Source organism: Hyperolius riggenbachi, chromosome 3 (assembly GCF_040937935.1).
Source record: "Hyperolius riggenbachi isolate aHypRig1 chromosome 3, aHypRig1.pri, whole genome shotgun sequence".
Lineage (NCBI taxonomy): Eukaryota > Metazoa > Chordata > Amphibia > Anura > Hyperoliidae > Hyperolius > Hyperolius riggenbachi.
The window spans coordinates 200,447,517-200,465,794 of record NC_090648.1 but is presented as its reverse complement, the minus strand read 5'-3'; the positions used below and the strand labels follow the sequence as shown (position 1 = coordinate 200,465,794).

At 42.8% G+C, this 18,278-nt stretch overlaps 1 protein-coding gene across 1 annotated transcript in view; it reads left to right on the top strand.

The window, feature by feature from the left end:
- LRRC49 (leucine rich repeat containing 49) overlaps positions 1-18,278 on the top strand; it is a 168,296-nt gene that overhangs the window by 90,890 nt on the left and 59,128 nt on the right. The window lies entirely within an intron of this gene.

Below are 18,278 nucleotides of genomic sequence, written 5' to 3'. Positions count from 1 at the left end.
TATGTATATCCCATATGGAAACAAAATGTCTAGGAATAAAAAAAGGCCTCTATGGATGAATAGAAAGGTTAGGGATAAAATGAAGAGGAAAAAGAATGCCTATAAGGTCCTAAAACAGGAGGGGACTGAGGCTGCACTAAGCAATTATAAGGAGTGCAATAAAAATTGTAAAAAAGAAATTAGGCTGGCAAAGATCGAAGCTGAAAATCAAATCGCTAGGGATATCAAATCTAACCCAAAAAAGTTTTACAAGTACATGAACTCTAAAAAAAGAAAGGTTGACTGTATAGGAATCCTAAAGGATGAGGGTGGGAACTCAATGGTGGACGACCAAGGTAAGGCAGAGTTATTAAATGCTTTCTTTGCTTCTGTCTTCACAAAGGAAACAGCACTGTTGCAAATTACAGAGGCAGAAGAGTCTTAATCTTCTAACTGTAATATTAAATACTTAACGCAGGAAGAAGTAAAGGCAAGACTAAATAAATTAAAAATAGACAAGGCACCTGGCCCGGATGGCATGCATCCTCGGGTCCTAAGAGAATTAAGTTCAGTTATAGCTAAGCCCCTTTATCTTATCTTTTGTGACTCTCTTGCAACTAGCAGAGTCCCAGTGGATTGGCGTACAGCCCACGTTTTCCCATTATTTAAGAAGGGCAAAAAATCTGATCCAGGAAATTATAGACCTGTAAGCTTAACATCAGTTGTATGCAAACTATTTGAGGGGTTACTAAGAGATACTATACATGACTTCATAGTAGAAAATAATCTTATTTCTCAGCATCAACATGGGTTTACTAAAGACAGGTCCTGTTTGACTAACATGCTCAGCTTTTATGAGGTAGTGAATGCTAATATGGATATTGGGAATGCTGTAGATGTGATATACTTGGACTTTGCAAAGGCCTTCGACACTGTTCCCCACAGAAGTCTGGTGCAAAAGTTGAGGATGCAAGGACTGGGGAAGAGTTTGTGTGCATGGATAGGGAACTGGCTAATGGACAGAAAACAAAGAGTTGTGGTCAATGGATCGTACTCAAAATGGGAGACTGTTAGCAGTGGGGTCCCACAGGGGTCTGTACTGGGTCCAGTGCTCTTCAATTTATTTATTAATGACCTAGTAGATGCAGTAGTGAGCAATGTTGCTATTTTTGCAGATGATACAAAATTGTGCAGCATCACCAACTCTCAGGAAGATAGTGTCATATTGCAACAGGATCTGGATAGGATGGCTATATGGGCACATACATGGCAGATGAAATTCAATGTTGACAAATGTAAAGTCATGCATTTTGGTCGTACCAATGGTCTAGCACCATACAAAATAAATGGGATACAGTTGGGAAGATCAAACTTGGAGAAGGACTTAGGAGTACTCATCGACAACAAGTTAAATAATCGTACTCAATGCCAAGCCGCTGCAGCTAAAGCGAACAAAATGTTGGGATGCATTAAAAGGGAAATAAAAACTCGAGATGCTAGCATAATATTGCCCCTGTTTAACTCTCTAGTAAGGCCACATCTGGAATATGGAATTCAGTTCTGGGCACCACATTACAAAAAAGATATTGCAGTTTTAGAGCAGGTGCAGAGACGAGCTACAAAATTGATACGTGGGATGGAAGGTCTCGCTTACCAAGAAAGGTTAGATAAACTGGGTTTATTTAGTCTAGAGAAAAGACGCCTTAGAGGAGATCTAATTAACATGTATAAATACATTAGAGGGCAATATAATAGCTTGGCGGATGAGCTTTTTGTCCCTAGGCCTTCTCAAAGGACTAGAGGACATGAGCTGCGCATGGAGGAAAAACGTTTTAGCCAATTATTTAGGAAAGGGTTCTTTACAGTAAGAGTGGTTAAGATGTGGAATGCATTGCCACAGGAAGTCGTTATGGCAAACTCTATACCTGCATTTAAAGGGGGCTTAGATGCTTTCTTTGCGTTGAAAGACATCCATGGCTACAATTACTAGGTTATGCCTAATGATGTTGATCCAGGGATTTTATCTGATTGCCATCTGGAGTCAGGAAGGAATTTTTCCCATTTGGGGCTAATTGGACCATGCCTGGTGGGGGTTTTTTCGCCTTCCTCTGGATCAACAGGGGTATGTGGGGGACGGGCTGGAGTTGTACTTTGTACTGGTTGAACTCGATGGACGTATGTCTTTTTTCAGCCAAAATAACTATGTAACTATATGTAAGATACATCAAATCGTGAGGCGCTGTACACAGTAGTGCAAAGCAGTCTTAAAAAATCGCAGTACTTGCAGCGCTTTTTGAGCACTTGCGTTTGTGAAGCACAGGAAAAACACAATGCATTTTTCATTGCGTTTCTAGGTAAAGAATCCGGAAACCAGTCTCAGCCACATCTCAAACGCATCGAAAATGCACAAAAATTGCGAGTAGAATTTTGATTTAAAAATAAAATAAAATTGAAACAAGCAAGTTACAGAGAATATTGCTAAATTTATATGAGGCTATTGTTACATTTGTATAACATTAGAATATGTGCAATGTTCTTGACTGGCATAAATAAAGACTTGTACCTATGGTATTATGATACTTCATGCTAATGCACAATATCTGTAACTTAACATATTGCTAATTGTATAAAAACGTTTGAAACTAAAAAACACAATTGCATCGCTCTGCGTTTGGTGATTTTCAGTGTGTACGGCCTGTAAAGTCTGCACTAGGAAGTAACAGAAATAGAGGTGTTTAGCAACACTGAAATAAATATATCCATTAAAGTAAGTATGACAGGCATGCACATTTTATTAGATCACCCTCAGCATTCGGCAAGAAGGTGTTTTTTGTGCAGGAAATTTTAACTCTCGTTTACTTGATTATAAATTCCATCCAGGCTCTCTGAGGTGGAGAAAGAGCAAGATTGTGTAATTAAGATCCTGGTGTGGATTAGACAAGGGTGATGCATTGTATTAAGTTATGCTCCAAGAATTTTATTAATCAGCTTTGTATAAAATGTGGTTTTTGACCGCTCCCTTTCCTGAGTTCTTTGTAGAATTTCTTCTCTGAGGTCAGACTGTCTCTTCCACTTTTCATACTGCATTGTTGGATACTGGAATCAACTTGTTTGGCAGTAGATACAAAATGCCTTCATTGTACTGCAGACAAGATAAAAATATTTTATGAATACAGGAACAATGAATCATTAAAGCCATTAAGTTATTTTGTGTAAGTAGAGAGATAAATTGTGATGGGGTACATGCTGATGTGAGGACTACAGCCAAGAAGCTCTATAGGAATATGAAGTAGCTAATCATTTTACTTAAAAGATAAGCGAGGTGTAAAATTAAATGTATTTTTACATGCCTAGAGGTCATTTGTGTCCCTTGCCGCAGTTACAGTCTTCTCCGTGGTCCCCTTGGCAGCCTCTAAAGGTGCGTACACACACACTACCGCCGGCAACGACGGGTCCACCGGACCCTCCCGCTGGGCGGACTTTCAGCCAACAGTAGCGCGTGTGTACGCTCTGTCGGCCTACTGATAAGGCTGTTTCTGAACAATCCGCTGAGCAGATCGTTCAGAAACAGCGTGATCAGTCCGCCGACAGCGCGTACACACGTGCTACTTTTGAGTGAAAGTCCGCCCAGCGGGAGGGTGTGACGGACCCGTCGTTGGCGGCCATAGTGCGTGTGTACGCACCTTAAGGATCGCTGACCCCAATGGGTCGATGTCTTCTGCCCATGCGCAGGCCCGCCCCGTGTGAGGACGCAACCACGTCACCAGGAGCCTGTGCTTGCGTAGGCACGGAACGCTCCCAGATACGTGGGCATGTGTGCGCGTGGGCACTCACATGTGCAGAGAATATGCCAAACCATCGTGGGTCGGCGATCCTTAGAGGCTGCCAACAGGACCCTGGAGAAGCCTAGAACTGCGGCGAGGGACACAAATGACTTCTAGGGGCTGAGAAGCCCCAGGTAAGTAAAACTGCATCTCTTTTGTTGCCTCGCTTATCTTTAAAGTGCCCATGCATTACCCAATGGGCTGGCAGATTAACCAATGGGCTGGCAGATTAACCAATGGGCTGGCAGATTACCCACTCTGCTGTACATTTCATAGATCCCTCTCTGATCAAATCTGATCAGAAAGGAATCTATTGGTGCCAGTTTAGTGCAAACAGATTTCCAATAGATTTCATCAAGATAATATTTGAGAGCCTTTAAAGAGATCTGTATTGTTAAAATCGCACAAAAGTAAACATACCAGTGCGTTAGGGGACATCTCCTATTACCCTCTGACACAATTTCGCCGCTCCTCGCCGCATTAAAAGTGGTTAAAAACAGTTTTAAAAAGTTTGTTTATAAACAAACAAAATGGCCACCAAAACAGGAAGTAGGTTGATGTACAGTATGTCCACACATAGAAAATACATTCATACACAAGCAGGCTGTATACAGCTTTCCTTTTGAATCTCAAGAGATCATTTGTGTGTTTCTTTCTCCCTGCAGTTCTCATGCACTGAAGTTTCAGGCTGCTCTTTTTTCTCCTGCAAACAGCTTTGCCCTTGGATGTAATTCTTCAGTATGTGAAAGCCCAGCCAGCTCAGAGGACGATTTATCCAGCTTGTAAAAGATAAGAGAGAAGAGAGAAGCTGCTCTAATCTAAATAACACACAGGCAGTGTGCATAGAGGGGCCTGGAAGGGGGAGTTCATAGCAGAACCACAACACTGAAGAACTTGGCAGCCTTCCAGACACAGGCCTGACAAGTCTGACAAGAGAGAGATAAGTTGATTTATTACAGAGACTGTGATAGCAGAAAGTGCTGCAGTAAGCTAGAACACATTAGAATAGCTTTTGGAACTTGTAGGATGATAAAAAACAGGGTGCAATTTTTGTTATGGAGTCTCTTTAAGGCTCCCTAATGAGGGAGACTGCTTAAGTCAAGAACATATCAGAAGTTTGCTGTACACATGTATGTACCATAATCTCCGGATCTTAAAGGGCAACTAAAGTGAGAGGGATATGGAGGCTACCATAATTATTTCCTTTTAAGCAATACCAGTTGGATGGCAGTCCTGCTGATCCTCTGCCTCTCATACTTTAAGCCATAGTCCCTGAGCAAGCATGCAGATCGGATGTTTCTGACATTATTGTCAGATCTGACAAGATTAGTGGTTTGCTTGTTTCTGTTGTGATTCAGACACTGCTGCAGCCAAATAGACCAACAGCATGGCAGGAAACTGATATGGTTCAAAAGGAAATAAATATGGCAGCCTTCATTTTCTTCTCACTTCATTTGTCCTTTAAGGCTAGGTTTCCACCGTGCTTGTCTTGTGTCTTGTGATACGCGATGCCGGCACAGCTGCGATGCATCTCGCAGCTGAATGTCTCTTGCCATGCTTGGCTATGGGATTCGGACAGGTGATGTGAGATTATGCTGCATGCTGTCAGATTTTCCCCGCACACAAATTCGGATGCTCCCTATTGACTTCAATCACATCACATCCGCTTTTGTGTGCAGAGAATCTGATGGTAATCGAAGCAGTGGAAACCTAGCCTAGATTTATCTTTAGTCCCTTCATACTCCCAAACAAACGTATTTATCTTAGCATTGGCATTGAGCTACTCGGGCCTATGTTGCCTTCCTGCATTATTCTCTGATATCCAGTAGCTGTCTAAAAGCCTTTATAATATTAGAGGACAAAGTAATTCCATCCATCCAACCTAATAAGTAGGCAAGTGGGTTGTACTGGAGAGGTTCTGTCATTCTGTAAGCAGGGCCGGTTCAAGTAACAATTGAGCCCTAGGGCAAAATTAGCCTGGGGGCCCCCCAACAGACACTCCCCCGACCAAAAAGCATCATTAGAGGCCCTTTGTTGCAGCCAAATTTCCCTCCTGGGCCCCTGAGCTGGCTGCTGACCCTCCCCCAATCACCTCCTAACTTAACAGACTCTGCAGAGTCCCTGGGGAGCAACAGTTAAGATGGGGGAGGGACAACGTGGGGGCCCCTACAGGCTCTGGGGCAATTGCCCATTTTTTCCTATGGTAGCTCTGGCCCTGTCTGTAAGTATTTTTTTAACTACCTGACTCCAGCACTTTTGGAGTTTGAAACATTAATGATCAAATGGATACAACTGCCAGTTTATAATTATTACTTTAGGCATTCTGCTAAGGATCTGCTTTTGGCTCTATATACCAGGCAACTGCCCTGTGCAGCAAATAAATAGTTAAGAGCCTTTAGGAGCCAATAAGGGAGAGTTTCATATTTTTTTCTATTGTTCGTCAGATATGTGTTTTTCAACATAGATCCAAGATTATTATTATTATTATTTTTAACCAATATTTTATTAGGATAGAGTTTTGTTTTTGTTTTTTCAGTACGAGCAGTTGTATTACAATAATATAAGAAAAAGGACAATGGGTTTGTAAAAAACATAATCTCTACACAAAAGATGTATGCCTTTTCTTTATTTATTTTAAGCAAGAAGTTTTAAATCAGGATGATACCATTTATTGGCTAACTAAAAATGAGTAAAAATAAGCAAGCTTTCGGCCTTGCAGCCTTCGTCGGGCTTATATCCTGTTAGTTTGCAGGCTGGTGGTACAGACAGCTTTATACATGCAACATCAAAAGGGAAAACAGATATTTTTTTCAAGCATAAATACATGTCATTAAGATGCCTTAATTCAAACAGACCATCTAAATGGGGTTAGAGGTTGTTAGCTAACATAAGGATCCTTGTTTACTCCATGCTCACAGACCTGGGATTAGGATTGACCCAGAGGTATCGTAAATTCTTAGTTCACAAGTTCAGCTAGAATGGCTGAGAAAGTTCAAATATCATCAGTGACACGAAGATCATCCATGCTGTGTCCGTTGGACCGAAAGTGTGCAGCAACTGGGAGTTCAGATTTGGTATTGTTAATAGTGTGCCTGTGTCCATTCATACGTTTGCACAGAGTTTGTCCAGTTTCTCCCACGTACATAACATTGGGACATTTAGCACACATGATCAGATATACCAGATTGGTGGAACCACAGGAAAATGTACCTTGTACTCTGTACTACTGTTGTGAACCTGGTATCGTTAACCTGTCAGTGGAGTAAATGTGTCTGCAGGTCCCACATATTTTTTGTCAGCTGGGTGATGTTCCGTTTTGTTGAGGCCTATTCAAAGAACTCCTGACAATCATCTGTTTTAGATTGTGTGGTTGCCGATATGACAAGAGTGGAGGTTTAGGGAATATCGTTTTCAGTCTGTGATCCTTGTGTAAAATGGGATGAAGTTCCTTAGCAATCCTCTTTAAGATTTCCAGGTGTGGGTTGTAGGTGACATCCAAAGGGACACGTTCCTCTTTCTGGTTTTGCTTATATTTCAGGAGTTCAGTCCTGGGGATGTTGCTGGCTTTCCTGATTTGGGCCTCAGCCATAGGATGACTGTAACCTTGTTTAATGAAAGTGTTCTTAAGGCGATCCAGGTGCTTGTCTCTGTCCATCCTGTCAGAACAAATCCGGTTGTACCTTATATCTTGGCTGTAAATTATAGAGTTCTTAATGTGCTTGGGATGAAAACTGTCATATCTTAGGTATGTGGGACGGTCTGTAGGTTTACGATACACAGAGGTTTGTATGTTTTTACCCCTGATGTATATGGTGGTGTCCAGAAAGTTAATCTCTGTGTGAGAGTAGGTAAGTTTCAATTTGATTGTAGGATGGAAGGCATTGAAGTTCCTATGGAACTGGAGAAGATCATCCTCACTTGCGGACCAGATGATTAAAATATCATCAATGAAGCGGAAGTAGGCCATGGGTTTTATGCCACATGCATTGAGGTATTCCTCTTCGATTTTGGCCATGAAGAGGTTTGCATACTGTGGTGCGAATCGCGAACCCATTGCCGCGCCCATCTGCTGTAAATAGAGGTCCTGTCCAAAAGTGAAATAATTATGAGTGAGAATGAATTTGATCAGTCCAGCAATAGGCTTTACAGGTGTGCCCTGGCCCTGAAGATATTTACGGCAAGCCGCAAAATACCATCATCATGGGGAATTTTCGTGTACAGGGACTCCAGGTCCATCGTGGCCAGTATGTTTCCCTCAGGTACTGGGCCGATGGCTGTCAGTTTGTTCAGGAGGTTTAGTAAGAAGGCTATTTGGTCTTGTTAGGCCCCTTATACTTTCACAGCTGGATCATCAATTCAAATCCCAGCCAGGGCACTGTCTGCACAGAATTTGTATGTTCTCCCTGTGTCTGTGTGAGTTTCCTCTGACATTCCAGTTTCTTCCCCATTTCAAAAACATGCAGATAAGTTAACCACTTAAAGGGAAGGTCCAAGCAAAAAAAAAATGAGTTTCACTTACCTGGGGCTTCTACCAGCCCCATGTAGCCATCCTGTGCCCTCGTAGTCACTCACTGCTGCTCCGGTCCCCCGCTGGCAGCTTTCTGACCTCGGAGGTCAGGGCCGCATTGCATACATTTTTACGCATTCCAGCTAGTGCAGGAACAAAAATGTATGCGTTGCACCACTAACGCGTAAAAATGTATATGTTAATGTTGCTACACTAGCGGGAATGCGTAAAAATGTACACAATGCGGCCCTGACCTCCGAGGTCAGAAAGCTGCCAGCGGGGGACTGGAGCAGCAGTGAGTGACTACGAGGGCACAGGATGGCTGCATGGGGCTGGTAGAAGCCCCAGGTAAGTTAAACTCATTTTTTTTTTTTTTGCTTGGACCTTCCCTTTAAGGACCAGGGTATTTTCTTCTGATCGGTGCTGCGTGGACTCTCCAGCCCGCAGCACCGATCAGGAAATAGCCAGGGCGATCAGACTTCCCCCCTTTTTTCCCCACTAGGGGGATGTCCTGCTGGGGGGGTCTGATCGCCGCCGGCTACCCGCACTTTCCGGGGGGGGGGCTCTTCAAAGCCCCCCTCCGGAGCGCTTTCCGCCCTCCCCGGCTTTCCCTCCCTCTCCCTTACCCTGTGAGTGGCGCAGGACGGAGTTCCGTCCTGCGCCTGATAGGATAGGCTTCTGCCTATCAGATGCCGGCGATCCCCGGCCAATCAGAGGCCGGGGATCGCCGATCTACGTCACGGCGCTGCTGCGCAGCAGCGCCGTGTGATGTAAACAGCGGGGATTTCTTCCCCGGATGTTTACATTATGCGTGCGAGCCGCGATCGGCGGCTCGCACACTGTTCACGGAGACAGTCTCCGTGAACTGGCATGGAAAGGCCGTTTCCATGCTATACCACTAACGACCCGCCGACGCCTATCGGCGTTAGGCGGTCGTTAAGTGGTTAAAGGGGCATTACAGCAAAAAACGGTAAAATGTAAAATATGTGCAAACATATACAAATAAGAAGTACATTTTTTTTCAGAGTAAATTGAGCCATAAATTACTTTTCTCCGATGTTGCTGTCATTTACAGTAGGTAGTAGAAATCTGACAGAAGTGACAGGTTTTGGACTAGTCCATCTCTTTATAGAGGATTCTCAGGGATTTATTTATTTTCAAAAGCACTTAGGCTACATACACACTTGAGATAAAAGTCTTTGGAAAAGGCAAGATCACAGACCAATGTTACCCCCTTCCATGTAGTATGAGAGCCATACCTACACAGTCTATTCTATTGAGCTGAACTGCCCATCAGATAAAAATCGTTGCAAGATGCTGCACACAAAGATGCTGTACACATTCAACAGATCAGCATCTGCAAAAGATCAGTTCCTGCAAAAGATCCGTTCCTGCAAAATGCATTCATAGTCTGTGATATCTGCATATCCTCATACACACATTGTTTAACAGACAAGGAGAAAGCCCCAGGTAAGTCCCGATTTTCATTTTAGCCCACTGCTCAGAGTCCCTTTAAGTTGCTGTAAGCAAGCACATTATTGGTCAGATATGGCTTTTATACTTATAATTTGTTACAACAGTCCAGATATAAAAGGATATGGAGTGCTGAAAAAAATAATTTTTTGTGAGAGAACGCGGAAAAGCCGCCGCGTGTACTGACAGCAAGATGGCTGATTCCGCGTCCAACGCGGCGGTCTGCACGCGGAAGCGTGCATTTAGTGACATGGCAGAACGCAGAAAAGCCGTTGCATGTACTGACAGCAAGGCGGCTGGTTCCGCTTCCAGCACGGCGGTTTGCACGCAGCAGCGTGCAGCTGGTGTGGCTGAGCCTGTTAGTTCACACAGGTTTAGGAATACGCGCGCGCGCTGAAAGGCAGGACTTTTATCATGGTCAAGGGGGGATCAGCTGACCAGGCCGGTCAGCTGACCTCAGAGCTGGTAACCATTGGTTGATCACTTTAGGGTGGCGCCAGAGAGCACTGCTCTATATATGGTTACTGCTGGCCACTCTCAAATTGTCTGCCGTTGCGATCACTACGTGGAAGCACTCAGACCTTAGTCAGATCCAACAGTGTGTTTGAACCAGGAGGACCTGGGAATTCACACTGAGCCAGATTACTTGTGTTATCATTCTGTTATACTTCAGACTAGTTCCAGGGTGTAGAGACCACGGACCTCACACCCAAGACTAGGGAACTTGTGTTATTATTCTGTTATACTTCAGACTAGTTCCAGAGTGTAGAGACCACGGACCTCACACCCAAGACTAGGGAACTTGTGTTATCACTCTGTTATACATCAGACTAGTTCCAGGGTGTAGAGACCACGGACCTCACACCCAAGACTAGGGAACTTGTGTTATCATTCTGTTATACATCAGACTAGTTCCAGGGTGTAGAGACCACGGACCTCACACCCAAGACTAGGCATTGTTTGATATTTGTTATGACCTGTTGCTTTCCTGACTATCCCTCTGCTTTCTGATTCGGTACCACGCATATCTGATATCACGTTGCCAAACCCTGTCTGTCTTGGATACCGAATCAGCCTTCTGTCTTTATACTTTATCTGTCTGTGTGTTGCCGACCTGGCTTGCCCGACCTCCAGAGCTATCTCTCTCCACTTAAGAGATAGTCTCCAAGATCAGTCAGTGACATCCACCTTCAGGTGTCACTCACTCTCTGGTCCTTCCTACCTTCAGCCTGACTCCACCCCTTGGAGAGTCTCAGGCTGCTGGAAGGTTTCTGTACTCTCCATAGCAGTGTCTTCTGTACTGCTTAGGGTCACCTGTTCATCAGGTGGGTTGCTCAAAGTCATACTGTTAAACCAAACACTCACCATATAGATCTAGAGGTGTCCAGAGGTTAGCACTATATATGTATTATTGGTGATTCTGCAGATCATCCATAATCAGGTATAGATCTGTATTCTTGGTGATACTGCAGATCACCAATAATCAGATTCTCTCTGCGTGCTGACACCGATCGTTACAGTTTTACAACAGGTATATGATGGTATATCTGTTAATGTAAGTAGCCTTTTTATGGACCTATCACAAACTGCATGTCTGTGACTATGTAATATGAACTGTTTTGTTATTAAGCAGCCCCATTTTCAATAGTGCCTTGAAGAACAACGGATGAAGTCTCAGTGTAATTTTGTCTGTAGATGTCTGGGTGACTTGAAGTGTTCTCATGTCATTCATTTATCCTCAGGGAGAAATATTTTGCCTTTTCCCAGTCTATGCACTGGCTTCCTATTTCTTATAGATTACTGATATGTGAAGTGACAGCAGACTCAAGTGTGGTTGACTCTGTAAAGATTATTAAGTTACTATACAAGGTCTGCTTATTGACTGAACATCCTGAGCAGCAGCAATGTATAATGGAAAAACAACATTCTTTGTCTTGCTTGTTTAAGGTTTCCCTGAATGTGAACTTGTTAAGAGTCCATATAGCCTTAGAGAACATCATTCACTTGCTTTTGGGATCAAGCATGTTATGTGAAGCCAGAATTTCAAACTTACTTGAAGCATTTCAAACTCATACAGGGAAAGTTGTACTTGGAATAAGGGCATGTTTGATAGAAATAAGCTGTTTATTGAGCTTTAAAAATATGTTAAATTTAATGAATATGAATATTAATGAAATTACTTAAAGAAACCCTGTGGTAAAATGGTGCTTGTGTTTAATACCTCTATTTTCTTTTATATGTTGTGAGTACTCCAATAGCTCTTGGAGACCCAGAACCACTGGGATATTTAAGGAGACTCCAAGGCACCAAAAAGCCTTCTTACGATCACGTAATAGTAAAGCCATCATTTTTCCTATAGAGTTTGAGAAAACTAAAAACCCAATTTTACACAATCTGAAAGCTCTTCTGTCAGTAATAGCTATTCTTTTTGACAGGCTGCACTGATCTGTCATCTGTATCCCTATCTCCACACTTAACTGCCTGATTATTTATACAGACTCCTCCTAAGTTAATCAGCCAGAGAGAGTCTCAAGCACACAACCTCTTGATTATGTAGATGTTCTGGTGGAACACATCCTTAACGGTCACCCGTGTTCCGTGCTCCCCAGGTGATAAATCACATCTATCTCCCTCGTCCCCTCTCACTAGATGCTCACCAGATTATTTCCACCTCAATTGTCAGGTGGATCTTAAGCATAGCATTATACTCATATCCAATCGTTTCTGTAAAGAAAGAGAATCTCCACATAGGGTAATACAGTTCAAGCAAAAAAGTTAAATTTTTTCAAACACCGTGCCTCCGTATTCACACCCGTTATCAGTGCCAATCCACCTCAATGCATGCCAAACTGCTCACCAGACGTATCCCACCTCTTTACACAGGTGGAGACTGCGCTTTTTGTGAATCCAATCAACAACACGATCCTCAGAGATTCTTGTAGGGACTTTACTTTATTCTTACTGTTAAAATTCCTCATAAAAATATAAAAAGAAAAAAACGCATATAGCGTAACACTGTTTAAACTGCCTCTGTGCGCAATAACAAAATCTCACTTACGCTTTCAGAAGCACTTTGCGCATATCAAATACAGATGACTTCCAATGCCCATCCGTCTGGCTCCCGGGTGCGCCTCTATACACTTCCACGCTCCCCCGTTCCGCCTCCTCATCCAGTCGCAGAGTCTATCTCCGTGCGCTACCTCAGTTGACCGGCCGGTCCGTGTGCTTCCTGTATCCTTGCGACGTCAGACGCTTAGCTCCGCCCTACGCGCGTTTCGTCCTCACGCCAGACTCATTAGGGGCAGAGGACGAAACGCGCGTAGGGCGGAGCTAAGCGTCTGACGTCGCAAGGATACAGGAAGCACACGGACCGGCCGGTCAACTGAGGTAGCGCACGGAGATAGACTCTGCGACTGGATGAGGAGGCGAAACGGGGGAGCGTGGAAGTGTATAGAGGCGCACCCGGGAGCCAGACAGATGGGCATTGGAAGTCATCTGTATTTGATATGCGCAAAGTGCTTCTGAAAGCGTAAGTGAGATTCTGTTATTGCGCACAGAGGCAGTTTAAACAGTGTTACGCTATATGCGTTTTTTCTTTTTATATTTTTATGAGGAATTTTAACAGTAAGAATAAAGTAAAGTCCCTACAAGAGGCTTTTTACAAATCTCTGAGGATCGTGTTGTTGATTGGATTCACAAAAAGCGCAGTCTCCACCTGTGTAAAGAGGTGGGATACGTCTGGTGAGCAGTTTGGCATGCATTGAGGTGGATTGGCACTGATAACGGGTGTGAATACGGAGGCACGGTGTTTGAAAAAATTGAACTTTTTTGCTTGAACTGTATTACCCTATGTGGAGATTCTCTTTCTTTACAGAAACGATTGGATAGGAGTATAATGCTATGCTTAAGATCCACCTGACATTTGAGGTGGACATAATCTGGTGAGCGTCTAGTGAGAGGGGATGAGGGAGATAGATGTGATTTATCACCTGGGGAGCACGGAACATGGGTGACCGTTAAAGGGACATTTAAGTCAAACAAAAAAAAATGCGTTTAACTCACACAGGGCTTCCAATAGCCCCCTGCAGCTGTCCGGTGCCCTCGCCGTCTCCCTCCGATCCTCCTGGCCCCGCCAGCAGCCATTTCCTGTTTCGGTGACAGGAGCTGACAGGTTGGGGACGCGAGTAATTCTTCGCGTTCCCAGACACATTAGCACCCTCTATGCTGCTATATGGTATATGATATATGCTATAGCAGCATAGATGGCGCTATTGTGGCCAGGAACGTGAAGAATCACTCGCGTCCCCAGCCTGTCAGCTCCTGTCACCGAAACAGGAAGTGGCTGCCGGCGGGGCCAGGAGGATCGGAGGGAGATGGCGAGGGCACCGGACAGCTGCAGCGGGCTATTGGAAGCCCCAGGTGAGTAAAACTCATTTTTTTTTATTTGACTTAAGTGTCCCTTTAAGGGTTGGTATAGAGGCAGCAAAAGGATTGAACAATATTACCCTATGTGGAGTCTGTTTTTTTATTTACAGGACTGGAGAGCGCAGCAGTATAATTGAACTTTGATATCCATAAACTGGACTATCTGCAGCGAACCCATTGACTGTTGAATGTATTAAGTGGTAACTACTGTATGAACTCTGGCGCAGTGTTTATGATTTGATTGGTGGAACACATGGTATAATGGTAGTGTCATTGCCTTATAAACAAGAGGCTGTGGGCTTGATTCTCTCTGTGTTGAATTAATATACAAGGATGATATGGGGAATAACTGGTAGCCCATCATGTTAAAGCAGGTCAAATATGTGAGAGATGGAGAAGTTTAGCACTAATATAGGCATGCACTGAGTGGGTTTTGTGACATATCTGATTAAGGCGCTGCCTTCTCTTGTGGTGTCCCAACTAAATGAGTGACCAGTATGATTCTCTCTGCAGACAGTATGATGCAGACTATATATTTAGAAATGTACAGCAGAGCCAATGACCTCTTGAACTCCCCTGCAGTAAAACCTTATCTGAAGCTTCTTCTCACTGTGTCTTCTTTTATGTATAAGGACTTCAGAAAATTGGACTGTCTCGACTCAAGTTGGGTCGAAGAGCTCAGAGATGTTATTTTCCATAGATAACAATTGAAGTTTCTTAACTCTTCCTGTACTGGAAACAATATGAGACTCTCTTTTTTTGTTTGCTACTAATGTTCTAATTCTTAGCTGTACTACACATAGAATTCATTATATCATAAGTTTATTTTAACTTCAGATTCCCTCTCAGCAGCTGGCACTAACTCATCAAAACTGATTTACTTTTCTCTTTGATAGCGATAAACAGGGACATTGCATAGTTATGTATATCGCTCATATAGAAGCTTCTATTTGCACCTGGAAAACGTACCAACAGAGACTGTAAGGACAGATTCTGCAAGGAGTCTAGACATACTTCTAAATCATTTCATTTCTAGATGTAAAATATGTGCAAATTATAGTTTATTGCTGCAGTTTAGGGGAGAATGCATCGGGTAATGAAAGCCATCATTTCTTGCAATAACTTCACAATGCTTTTTATTAAAGGACTTTGAGAATAAGAATCTATTTCAGGCAGGAAAAACATTTTCCTTTTATTGAGGCTGCTCTACCAGAGATCAGGTTTTCCTGATTGAATAAGACAGTTGAGCTTGTGAATGACTTTTAAAAAATTGAAGTTACAGCTCATTGTCATTGGATGTAGAGGCAATTTAACTAATTCCTATATATCTCTATCACATAATCCTCCGGTGAGTCTCGCTGGCAGTGAGGTCTTATGGAACCTTGAATAGCGCATTGTGTGGACCTCACATCTCAATGTCTGCATCTTCTAGTTTTTCAAATTAAACATTTAATTTACTGCTGAGTACATTTAATTTATTTAATTGTTATTTTCAATCCGCAGAGATCTGCTCAACCATGGCCACTTGGCAGCGCCTCGCCTCCCCTACTGTACTGTGTTTTTAATTTGAAGTCATTCACGTTCCAAACTTCTGTCAGTCGCCAGCTAAGAAGCAGCATTTTAATGCCATGTTAATACAAGATATAAATAACCCTGAAACACCTTGAACTATAGCACACATTTCCATTTTCCCTGCGCTTTGTTCCGTATTGTTTTTGGTTAGGTGGGCTTGGCAGCCGTACAAAATCAAAGTCATAAAAAAGTGAGTTCTTAAAACTTTGTTTTCAACTCTTTGGGTCTTTTGTCTGTTGAAAAAATATTATTACAGCACATCGTTCTGCGAGTGTGTTACGTCTACACAGGCGATGCATTAATGCACATGTAACCTTTTCTTAATGCATGTTTGGCACTATGTAAGTCACAATTATTTTTAGAAGGCGTAATTCTCACTCCATGACAACCAAACAAGCCAATAACATTATTCTGTAGAATACCTTAAAGCAACCGCAAAGATAATTTTAGGGAGACTTCAGAGTCTCTTTAAGAAGGCAAACTTTTGTTTTGCATAGCATTTTAGTATGAGGGCTTTTTGGTCCTTTTTAGCCCCTAACACACTCATAGGAGTTCTGGATACAGCTGATATACAGCTTACCCTGCTCCTGCACAAGTCCCGGTGGTGTTAATTACTATTCCCCCGCCAAGTCCATGTGGATGGTAGGAAATGATGTAATTCGACTTCCAATTATTGCTGGTGGACGAATTACAGTGTTCTAAAAGTAACTTCAGCTCTGTCTTCTGACGGCGCCAAAGTTACTCACTGTGCGCCGCTATAGCCGTAAATACTATTACGGTATATGATGGTGCCGGCTGCGCCCAAATGTCCTTCACTGGATTCCATATGTTCGTCACCATGAGCTTGCTGGGCAGTCTGTAATGTAGTTGCTGTTACTCAGATATTCAGTAGAGAAGCATCTGGGTTGAAAGAGGATCTGGGTTGAAAGGATTCTTGTATAAATTGGTGGCTTACCACACTGAAAAATATTCCTGTCTATTTGGCAATATAATGGGTGGTTAGTTCTACATTTAGGCAGAAATAAAACAAATATAAGTGTATTAACATTAAAAGTCAGTAAAGGTATATCAGACACTAGATATTATTACCTGTTCATTCTGAATGCTAACTATTCAAATTCCTTAATCTTTTGAATATCACAATGAATGGACAACATTGTGAGCCAATAAAGTTTGAGGGATTCAGATTTGTACTCCCCTCAGCACAGGTGATGGCATCCCCTGGAGACTGATGCCACACAAGTGGAAACAGGCCCTAAAGCTCAGCATGAGAGCCAGATAACTGGCATTGTTTATCAAGGAATGAAGATGGCAGCCTCCATATTCCCCTCACTTCAGGTTCCCTTTAAAGGAAACCTAAGGCCAAAGAGATCTCAGGTTTTATGCTTACCTGGCTCGCTGTCTCCCTGGCCCACTTCTTTCACCCACTGTGCGGCATGTACAGAGTTGCACATGCGCGGCCTCGCCACCTGCGTTTCCTGTCATGCTCTTGCGGCTGGGATCGTTCTGCGCAGTACTTACTGCACAAACGCAGAACTCTTTCGGCCATGGGATGCCCGACTCGGCAAGAGTACCGTGCCAACCGGAGGGAGACGGGCTGCCCGGGGAGATGGTAAGGGACTGAGCAGCCTCAAGGGCGCTGAAGGAAGCCACAGATAAGTATAAAACCTGAGACCTGTTTGGTCTCAGGTACACTTTAAATTATTTGGCATGTCTTGACCCTTACGTTGTTAAATCGTTTTTTTGAGGGCTTTTTGTAATAGGCCCATATGCTGTTAACTTTCCTCCTGAGTTTTCCACAAGGAAATATTTTCAAACTTTACCAATAAAATACCATTAAAGTGCCCTGCATGTAAGTCAAGGCGCAAAATAAATTTGATATTACCTTTTTTGCCTACTTTTTCGTAATTTTTCTATTGCGAAGTGCTAAAAAGTTATTTTTAGATGAAGAAGTATCTCCTGAAATGATTGAATAAAGGCCCTAGTGTTTCTGCTGTTGCTCTATTTATATTATTTCACCCTTATATACAAACTTACAGGTTGTGCCATTCAGCCGTGTGTTTGCATTTCCCTTACTGAGCATGTAACTGTAAATATGTGTTGTGTGAACTCAGAACTTCACAATAGATGATGGTACAGTATACATTGCTGATGATAATAATGCATATAATTATAATTGTAGACAGAAAATCAAAGCTGCCTTTTTATCATTACATAGTTACATAGTTTGGTTTAAATAAAGACATGCGTCCATCAAGTTCAACCATATTTAGATGATGAAATAGATCTTCAGCCAAGAAAATTAACACAATTTACATTGTGTCAGCTGCACTGTTTGTTTACTGTGTATTTGGATTACCTCCACCAACCAGGTGTTGGTGTCCTTCTTAATCTTGCAACCCCAGCGTTGACACCCTTCTCATGGACTAACTCGGAATTGATTTGCTGGGTCTCTGTAAAATGCATCTTATACCCTGTTTGCATGTATAACCTTATGC